Here is a 10000-nt window from a genome sequence, read left to right as displayed (position 1 = left end):
AAAAAGGTCATTTCAAGATGCTATAATAAGGACAGTGACAGAAATGTGCCCAGGCTGCCAGGGGGCCTGGGGAGAGTCCCAGAAAGGTCTCTTACGGGAAGTAATAACTGAACTGACTTCGAAAGAAGTCATTCAGACCTTTTTTGCTGAACCCAAAATTCTATGAGGCTTTCCAGTTTCAGCCTAGTCATTACCTCTACTGTTAAGCTCGGAATTTATTGGCTTTTTTTTTTCCGGAAGAGAGAATAATGTTGACCAGCAACCCAGGAGGGCTTTGGAAAGCAGGGGAGGAGGGTCAAACTCTCTTAGCTAATTCCTTTCCATTTATTCTATATATTGGTCTAGGTTTTGGTTAGATTAGGATCTTTGGGCTCTTATTTTATTTATTTATTTATTTATTTATTTTTTGCGGTACGCAGACCTCTCACTGTTGTGGCCTCTCCCGTTGCGGAGCACAGGCTCCGGACGCGCAGGCTCAGCGGCCATGGCTCATGGGCCCGGCCGCTCCGCGGCATGTGGGATCTTCCCGGACCGGGGCACGAACCCGTGTCCCCTGCATCAGCTGGCGGACTCTCAACCACTGCGCCACCAGGGAAGCCCCTGGGCTCTTATTTTAAATATCCTAAAATAAATTCCACTGACAGAAAGGCTGACTTAAGATCATTGATTAGTATCATTTGTAGGTCTCAGGCCTTGGCTCTACTCCCTGAACTAGACTATATTCCTGTCACCAAGGTGTTCCTCAAAGCTCTTAGCTATAGCAGGTAAGAATGAAGGGAAGTAGAGAAGCCCGAAAGCAACTTAAGGCAGGTTTAGAGAGCCTAAGATCTTCACTGAACTATATTCAACGTCTTAAGTCTGCACTTGGTTGCTCCCCATGAGGTGCCTTAAATTTATGGAGTTTCCAGCTGAAATTCAACTTCCTTTTTAGAAACAAAAGAAAAACTTCGAGAAAATGCCACTCTAGAGCTACTACATATAGTTATTTAACAGATACCAGTATTTTCTTTTTCATGTTTTGGAAGACAGGAAATGTGTACACTGAGGTTGTCAAAAAAGAGAAGACCTTGTCTGTCCCAAAGGAGAATCTCCTACAGAGCACCAAAGGGATGAACCATGAGCTCCTAGAAGAAAAAACTGGCCTCTAGGTCTTCAGGACAAGTTGCAGCAAACAAAGCATGTCTCTCTCTGAACAAAACTATGATAGGCCTAAATACGTCTGGAGTTAGGGCGGGAGTGCCCCGTATTGTATCCTGTGGACGTGAGAGAAAACATTGGGTGTGATGCCAAGACCATGAGATGGATCCATAAGCAGTTAAATGTCTACCCTGAAAAGGTGCTCGTTTGGATTCATGTCATCTTGGAAGGAGTTTGTAGTACTAACTCCTAGGGAGCTGCTTTGCATCTTTTTGGAACAAGACAGGGAGGACAGAGTGTAAGAGAGAAAGAGAAAGAAAAATAAGGAAGAAGGACAAGGAGGGCTCTGACTGTAACCAGTCCTGTTTAGCATTTATATCAACTTGGAAGATGGTGTAGAAAGAGCAGGGTCAACAAAATTGCGGGCGACGCCCATCAGGATGAGATCTGGGATGCGACAAGTCCTTGCCAAGAATACAATAATGGGCTAAATATAACAAGATGAAATGTAACTGGGATGAATGCAAGTTTCTACCCATGGGTCCCAAAAATCAACTGTGCAAGTGAAGATGAGAGAGGCATGAATTAGCCACGGCACTTACAAAACAGTTACAAATCCCGAAAGACAAAGGGTTTGAACTGACTGTAAACTCATGGACAACGGGGCCAGATAATCAAATGGGATATTAGGCTAGAATGAGGGAGCTGATTGTTCTCTTGTACTCTGAACTGTTCAGACCACATCTGGAAAATTCTGCCCAGTTTAGGGCTTTGTGTTTTAAGAAGGGTGTAGACAAAGTGGAAAGTATCCAGAGGAATGTGTTTACCAGACAGTGAAAACCTAGTGTCTTCCGGGAAAAGAGAAGACAGGAAGGCCATAGTGCTAACTTCACGGGCTTGAAAGGGAATTCGATTTGAGAGAGAGACAAATCTGGAACTGATGTAAGGAAGACCTTTCTAACAAAACTGCTGAAAGTTAAAATAGGCCACCTTAGGGGCTTCCCTGGTGGCGCAGTGGTTGGGAGTCCGCCTGCCGATGCAGGGGACACGGGTTCGTGCCCTGGTCCGGGAGGATCCCATATGCCGCGGAGCGGCTGGGCCCGTGAGCCATGGCCGCTGAGCCTGCGCGTCCAGAGCCTGTGCTCCGCAACGGGAGGGGCCACAGCGGTGAGAGGCCCGTGTACCACAAAAACAAAAACAAAAACAAAACAAATAGGCCACCTTAGGAGCGAGTGATGTTCCCATCCACTGGAAGTGTTTTAACATGGGCTGAGGCCTGTCACAGTAGAATGACGTAGAAGGGACCCTCTCTGTATATGTGTGTGTGTGTGTATATGTATGTGTGTGTGTACAAGCATACATACAAACTTTCTTTTATGCATTCTTAGAGCAAGTACTATATGCCAGGTACTAGGGATCCCAAGACATAGTACCTTCCACAAGGGAGGCAGATCAAAATCACAGCCCTACAAGACACATGCCGTCCTAGAAATGTGAAAAAATAAGTACAAGAGAAGAGAAACAGGGAGTTCCTAACTCTGCTGCTCAGCGAAAATGAATTCTGAGGCAGGCAAAGCAGAGGGAAGAGTGGTGGCGTGACGTCCAGCTGGGGATGTTGCTGGGTGTGTGAAGATGGTGAACAGGCAGAGGTAGGCTGACCAGGTGTTAGGATAAGGAGTTCACTCTCTCTCCAGGAGGAGGAAAGGAGGGAACTGGCAGAGACTACTTAAAATAGACATTTCAGACAATGATTCTGCTGATAGGGAAGATGGACTGGGCTCAGGGGAAATGGGTGGCAGGAGACCTGGTTCATCATTTCTATGTCTGAGAGCCTTAAATTCATGGATTGTTATTAAATGTGAACATTTTTTGGATGAAAATGCAGTTAAGGGGCTAGTAACAAGAGGGCAGCCCAATATTTCTGCAGAAAGAAGTTGTTTGTCTCCATCCACGAAAATAAGCAGAAGAGGTCTGAGTAGATCCGGCCGCGTGATCCCAGGTCATGGAGACCTGGTCCAGGACAGGGTCAGGGCTGACCATGGATATTGTCCAAGAAGAGGAGCAATGCAGAGCTCTTAAACACAGTCCATCAGCGTTGGACAAATAAGTCTGCCTGAACTGAAGGTAAATTCAAATGGAGAATTAGAGAGAAATTGCGAGAAGGCTTTGTGGCCACTGAAGCTCTCAAAGACACAAACACCTGGGCCAAGGAAAAGCTGCCTCTGACCTGGGGAGCTGGCCTGGCCCTCACAGCCAGGCCTTGATATTCTCCTGTCGAACATAAGCAATCTCACAGAGTACCAGCACTGGACAAGGCCATTCTGTGACCATGATGGATCTAGACAAAACAAGACCTCCTTGTAATGATATCTGAACAAAAACAAAACAAGAACATTGTCCAAACCACAAAAATGGCCAGACATTCCCCTATCTGGCTAATAGGAGTCACAGCAGCTTCTTTGCCAATTATAGCTATAGCCTTGCTTCACTCTTCTCATCTTCTAGAGAAGATGTTTTTTTAAGATACCCAATCAAAGCTTTACTCTACTTCCTGATAGCATCCAATGCAAATCCAAGCCCCACTTCCTTGAACCTGTCCCCAAATCGTTTAATACAAGTCCAAATCCTCCAACAAGTTCTTTCTAACCCCTTTTCCTGAGATGCCTCATGGTTCTCCATGGTGCGTGTTCTCTTTCAGTACAATACGTCCGCAAACCCATTTGTTCCCAGTGGTCTTTGATTGGAGGGCATTGACACACGTTAACATTATATTTTATCCCCAGCTTTTTTTCTCTGGGGTTCAAAGTGTCCCTGAAGTTTTCTGGTAGAATATTATATATGACTAGGAATGGTCTGCTAGTCCATGTACTGCTTCAAGCACAAGACCTCAGCTGTTCACTTTGTTCACCTGATGCATTCCAAGAGCCAGTTCAAATAGCAGCAGCTTCTGTAAAGACCTGGTATCTTTCCCTTGAAACGATCCATCCTAGAGATGCTACTGCACATGGTACTGACCTCTGTTAGCAGATATTCGGTAAATATTTTTTTACAAATATTTTTTAGCACTCCCCATAGATTATAAATTCATTGAGAGCAAGGACTCTTATTCATCTTTGTGTCCTCAGTGTCTAATGTAGTAGCATATAGAAAGTGTTCAGTGGAAAGTCATTAAATGAATAAATGATCAAATGAATGAATGAAATGTTAGACTTGGAAGGGACTTAAACAATGATCTAGCCCAGGGGTCTCAAACTCAAATACCTAGTGGAGCTCAGCAGGTGACAGGAGGGGCCTCTGGTATCCTGGATGGTATCTGCCCCATCAGTCCCAGTGGGTTGTTGCTAGGAAGGAGAGTGGGTTCATTGTTGCCAGGCTCTTCTGATTTTTGAAGAAAAGACAGATATACCTCAAATTTTTAATGTTTTTAAAGCACTGTGTGGGCCTAATGCATCTGCGGACCAGATTTACTTTCTGGGCTGCCAATCTGTGACTTCTAATCTTAGCCAACTCCTAATTTTATGTACAAGAGACTGTGGTTCAGAGAGATTAGCAACATGCCTGAGGTCACCCAGTCATCGATGGCAGAACTGACTCAAAAGGGGTCTTAAGAAGAATCACAATAAAAAAAAAAGAATCACAATCCAAATTAGTATCTATTGATCATTCTGGGAGTAGGGCATTCAGAACTTACACTCCTATTCAAGCCAAAGTGCAGGTGTTAGGGGTGAGAAAACCATTAGTAAAAATCTTAGAAATGGGATCTAAACTTTGCTGATGGTTCCATAATGTCAGATAATATATATTTCTAAGCAAGTCCTAATATTTGCTTCCTTTTCCCAGTGCTGTGTCTATGTTTCCTTCTCACTAGCAAACTTAATTACATATCTTTAAAATATAAATTTTATTTCTATCAATATGGAACATGTAACTGTAGAAAATGTCAAATTGTACTACAAAGCTTATAATGACAACTCAAAGTCCCCAGCCCCACACTTCCCCTCCTCTGTCCTGGTCCCCAAAGGCAACTACTTCCAACGCTTTAAAGTGATAATGTGCTTTGCTTAAAATCTTTTGAAATTCACTATTCTCCAGTTTCAATCTGGAAACCTATACCCTTCTGCCCTAGGAAACTTTCTTGTATCATTTATTTAATCATTTTCTTCTTTTCATTTTCTCTGTTTTCTACTTCTAGAATTCCTGTTAATTGGTTTTTCTAGTTATCTTTTCTTTCTTGTCTTCCATCTCTTTTTTAAAGATCTATCTTCTTTGAGATTTCCTCAATTTTGTCTTACAGCCCTTCTAATTTATCTTTTACTTCTGCTCTTATACCTTTAAATTCCCAGCATTCTTCTCACTCTCTGAATGTTCTCTCTTTAGTGTCCCCTTGTTCTTGTTTTGTGACTTCATACTCCCAGTAATTATAGTTTGTTTGTTTACTTTAAGTTGCTTATGCTCTGGTCTGTTTTCCCAAATTCCTTTTTTTATTCAGTGTTTGTTTCAATCTTTGCTTGTTCCATTAGCAGATTTATTCAAATGTCTAATGGGCTTTGGTTGTCTAATCATATTTAAAAATGAGGTGCTAAAATAAATAAATAAATAAAGCACAAAATACTGATGATAAGTGCAGCATGGGGCTTTTTGATTGGTGGGCTTGACTGTACAACAATCAGGTAGAGACCCAGCTATTTTTCTTAGGGGATCTCCAAAGTTTGTGTCAGAAGACAATTTTATGAGAGAAGAATCCTCTAGATTCCCTCCTGCGAAGCAAAAATGCTGGCTCCCAGTGATCTGAGAGCCAAATAGAGGAATAGAAGAGGGTTTGGAGATCTCGCCATCTAATATGTAGACTTTCACATCATTCCTCTGTTTCTAACATTTTGCCTCATCCCTACCCCAACAGGTGGTGTCCCCAAATCCTTTCTGGTTCAACATCTCCAAAGGGAAGAATCTCTAATCTACTTCTAGGGAGATGGGGTCTGGGGAGATTTGTTTATCTTTAAAAGATACACCCACGCCTCCTGTTTGCAACCCCTCCCCATACTACCACCTTTAGTGGACAGATGACTGCTCCTCTCCAGGTTTCTGTGGCATGAGCTGCCTTGCTCCTTGTTGGTTTCGCCCGCTGCAGGCTCAAGTCTCAGACTTGGAGGTCTGCAAAGTCAGTTACTCCTTGTACTTCTGCATTCTAGCTTCCAAGGTTTTGCTTGCTTTTCTCCTCTACCGTCACCTCCTGTCTGGCTCTTGGCTTTTTTGGTTGGTGCCTTCTTTCTTTCTTTACCATCGCTTTAAAGGGTGTTCAAAGAAGAGTGGAGACCAATGCATATGTTTGATCCACCATGTGAAGTTGGAAGTCTCCCTAGGAAATTTAGATTTGATTTTTCATGCCTGTTAGTCCAAGACGCATCTTGGCTAGGCAGGAACATGGACAGTGATCAACCTGGCCCATTCCCTATTCTTAACAAGCAGTCTTCCTGATGTGTCTACAAACACAAAAATGTCCTTTGACTCTTCATATTTAATATCACTGGTATGAAGATCTATCACATCTGCCTGTGGTGGGACTACTCCAACCTTGAACAAGTGATATTCTAATACTTATTATATTTCCTAATTTTATGAAAAGGCTTGTGTGTCAACAATTTGAATTTTAAATCTGGTCTACTACCTTTTTAGTTCTGTGCCTATTGATAGGTGAGTTGTACCTTATTTATCCGTGCGATTGTGTTTACATGAGCATAATGCTACTTTGCATTGAATTATAAGGGGGGGTCCCATAACAGTCTTTATGAAGTCAGTGTCTATTATTGTCAATAATAATGGGTGTATGGTATATGCCACCAGATTGACCCATGATAAAGAAGTTCTGTTACTGACAATTGTGGCAGTGGCAGTGGGGATGGTGGTAAAGATGTGGGGGGAGTGACAGTAATCAGGGTGACCGTACTAAGACAGCAGCAACTGAGAGGATTTTTTTTAAACTTATTTAAATTCCCTTTATTTATTTTTTGGCTCCTTGTTATATAATCTATAACATCTGGGATAAGCTGTCATGAATAAAGTTATATCCACAACTCTGGGTGCCCACTTGTGGCCCTATCCATACCTCTAAGGGTTCTTACAGAGTCAGAGGGTAGGAAGAGCAGATCATCTACATGGTGTGATGGAGAGAGGCCACAGCTATTTTTCATGGTGGTCCATTCACTCTTCAGAAGGACCAGGTTTGACTCATGTGACTGAATTTCACAATTATACAATACAACCATGCCCACCTATCAATTAATTAATGTCTCTGTTCCAAGGCATGGTATTGGGAGTTCAGAGGGACACAAAAGGAAAGACAGCCTTTTATTCTCCAGACACTTACCAACAGTACAAAGCAGTATAGAGTGAGCTTCCAATGGACATGATGGGTTTTAAAAGAAGGAGAATTTAGAATGAGTAGCAATAACTGCACTGGTCCTTTGTTTTGCACTTTGTATCTGTGTCATAGGATTTATAGTTATTTGCCTACTACATGGTTGTCTTTTCCATCAGGGCATGGGGCCTGGTCTATTCATCTTTGTCTCCCCAGCAATTTGCATAGTGCCTGAAGAAGTGAATTCACAGAGGGGTGGGGATTAGGCTGGATCTGAGAAACAGGCAAACCAAGTAGGAGAGTATTCCTGGTGGAGGAAAGTGTGGCTGGAGTATACAACAGGTGTTCTGAAACAGACCTCACTGGACAGGGCTCAGTGGGTGAGCAGGGGGAGGTATTTGGACATGGAGGCTAGAGCCAGATTGTGGAAAGACTTGAAAACCGATTTACAGAGTTTGAACTTTTATCCTTTAGGAAAAGGTGAGCTGTTGGCATATTTAGTGTAGGAGAGGGATTTGACAAGAGCAGGGCATTGGGAAGATTAACTTGTCAGTCCCAAGCACAATGAACTGATTGGAGAAGAGACTAGAGCCAAAGGGGACAGTTAGGAGGCTACTGCAATCATCCAAGTTGGAAATGCTGACGGCCTGGATAGAATGGTTGGTGGTAAGAAAGTAGAGGAAGGAATAGATGCAATGAAAGAAAATATATAAGAATAAGCTTTTAAAATAAAAATTCTAAAAAACATTTTATGGACACATCAGGTTAGGAGTTTTTGTTATCTCACCACTTCTCAGCAGTTTTTATAGTATGAACACTTATTCTGAGCGTACATTTGAATGCAAATTAGAGAGATGTGAAAGGGAGCTGGTAAAGGAATGCTTTGACTCAACGTGCTCAGAGTAAGGGACCAAGAGCCAGGTTCCCAGAGTGAGATTGCTGTAGCTTTGTTCCCTTCAGCCTCTCCTCCTCTGCCTGAGAGCAAGCCTACAAACTGCAGAGAACTTGACTTCCTTCAGGAAACTCTTTTTTTTTTTTTTTTGCGGTACGCGGGCCTCTCACTGCCGTGGTCTCTCCCTTTGCGGAGCACAGGCTCCCGACGCGCAGGCCCAGCGGCCATGGCTCACGGGCCCAGCCGCTCCGCGGCATGTGGGATCTTCCCGGACCGGGGCACGAACCCGTGTCCCCTGCATCGGCAGGCGGACTCTCAACCACTGCGCCACCAGGGAAGCCCCCAGGAAACTCTTGATCATGGGGTGGGGACTGGGCATGGGAGGGCCATCATTTCCCACAGTCTCATAACCCACCAGAATCCCCTTCTTTATGGATTTAATCAGATCCAATACTTGGAAAATGATTATACTTCCAGCCCTAAACCTTACAAATCGGTCCTGAACTATGTGGAGCTATGACAATGAGTATTTCCTGGGTGGAGAAGGGGGGAGGGGAAGGGAACAGAGCTGAAAGAACTTGAGTGGTCATTTTTTTTTTTTCAATCCCAATTTTTATAAACATTTTTACTGTGGAGGTTTAGGTCATGTGGACAACAAAATGACTAAGATTCTATACCATAACCATTCTGAAAAAGCTTTTGAAGTGGGGATACTGTCATATTAATAAGCACAACCAAATACTTCTGTAGACATAGCCACATAAAGAAAAACATACCAGTAATGTATAACATTGAAAATACTTCCACAAAAATCTTTGATCAATTTTCTTTTTTAACATGAACCCACAAAAAAGTGCAAACATTAATACTGTGGCTTGGACCTAAGCTTGAAGCAGATCCTACATCTTCAATGTGATATTCTTTTGTGTTCCTTATTCACCTCAGTGATCAGAGGTGGCCTTAATTTCAGCTCTTAAATGGTGCTTCATGACCTCTTGAACAGGTTAAATAAATAGTATCTATAATCCCCAAATTTAACACGATGTATTGTTAAATGAGGAAGAGAATGAACCATTATCCTTTGTGTTTGAGGATGACTCCACTCATGGTGATCGCTGATCATGTGTGTAAGCTACAAGGAGATGTGAATGACCTGCCCTTTTCAAAGGCCACCTGGGCTCATTTTCAACCCTGCCCCTAGGATCCTTCTTCACATCTTAGCTTAATAATAATGTCACAGCAATACTATTACTGCTACAGTGGTTAAGAATCCGCCTGCCAATGCAGGGGACACGGGTTCAAGCCCTGGTCTGGGAAGATCCCACATGCCATGGAGCAAATAAGCCCATGTGCCACAACTACTGAGCCTGCGCTCTAGAGCCCGTGAGCCACAACTACTGAGCCCATGTGCCACAACTACTGAAGCCTGTGTGCCTAGAGCCCATGCTCCACAAGAGAAGCCACCGCAATGAGAAGCCCGCGCACCGCAACGAAGAGTAGCCCCTGCTCGCTGCAATTAGAGAAAGCCCGCATGCAGCAACGAAGACCCAACACAGTCAAAAATAAATAAAATTATTTTTTTTAAAGAAATACTATTACTGCTACTGATGATAATG

Source organism: Tursiops truncatus, chromosome 3, assembly GCF_011762595.2.
Source record: "Tursiops truncatus isolate mTurTru1 chromosome 3, mTurTru1.mat.Y, whole genome shotgun sequence".
NCBI lineage: Eukaryota > Metazoa > Chordata > Mammalia > Artiodactyla > Delphinidae > Tursiops > Tursiops truncatus.
Note: the sequence above shows the minus strand (reverse complement) of the source record.